Here is a 1,260-nt window from a genome sequence, read left to right as displayed (position 1 = left end):
GGTCTGTTAAAGAAATATTCATTTTTCACCCTTCCCACTCCCCGCCTTTCTCAAAAATCTCAAAGCTAAGACCGGCTTCGGAAAGTACTAATCGAGACTTTTCATTTGATACCCCACATGACTATATTCGGTGAAAAAAAATTGTACACCTCCCTTTTACTTGTATTGCAAACTTAGTGGTATTTACAAACAAAACCTTAAAAATGAAAAGATTCGTTTTTTCTAGATTTTCGCCCCGGAGAGGTGTGGCACCCCCTCTCTGGGGGGAGAAGCACATTCGCGCTATATAACATAAGAAAGACCCTGTATGGCATACGAAACAATGCCACCCTCTACTCCCACCCCAAATTTCATGTCAATCGGTCTTGACTGAAAGAATTCGAAGGTTGAAAGCTTCAATGACTGGACTGATATAAGACTAGGTCAACTGACACTATTGAGGCCTGCTAAAAGGTTCCCTTGGTGAAATGTGGAGTTTCCTTTAGAAAATTCCAATGATTGGTAAGTTCTTCATCGATGGGACGATGGTGTATTGACCTAATCAAATCAGATAAATTCACGTTGTAAACTGAATATATTCTGAATCGATATAAACCGTTCAGTAAAGATATTGTCTTCCGTCTTAATTAAGATGTTGCAGCTCTTTGGTCCCAGTCTCCCCCGTATTGTAACTGCTCTAATTCAGCTTGAATACATTGTCATTGGCTTGGCTGATTTTTCGTCCTCTATTTGAAAAGTGAGATAGTGCCGTTGGGCTTGGAGACACACTATGGAAACACAAGAAAACAATATGTGATCAGCATTTTGTATCAGTCGAAATATATTTATATGGGCATAAGAAAAGAGGCGACCATCCGCACAAGCTCCGAGTAGGTTTGTGAATATATGGATGAAAACGCATTGACCTCGGCTCGCGGCTAATCAGCAACGTAAGCACAAGGCTGATTGCGACGTTCCACACAAAAGATACCAGATACAAGATTCGACAGACGCTTTGCCTATCATCAGAGAAAGATACGCTATTTACATATGGTCATGGCTGTTCTCAAAGGCCACTTTTTCTTCGTTCTGCTTTGCTGGTAGAATTTCAGTCGAGTCCGTCCGAGAAATGTAAAATTGACACTATGCGATCACAATACTAATACTGAGGGGATTCAAATGGATTCGGTTGCCGGGACAATATGGGCACCTACTCGAATATTTATGTAGACCGCGCGCTCGACCGACCAGGTCGGTCTCTCTATCAATTGCTTATTCTCC

This window comes from Hermetia illucens, chromosome 6 (genome assembly GCF_905115235.1).
Source record: "Hermetia illucens chromosome 6, iHerIll2.2.curated.20191125, whole genome shotgun sequence".
NCBI lineage: Eukaryota > Metazoa > Arthropoda > Insecta > Diptera > Stratiomyidae > Hermetia > Hermetia illucens.
This window is presented reverse-complemented; position numbering follows the sequence as displayed.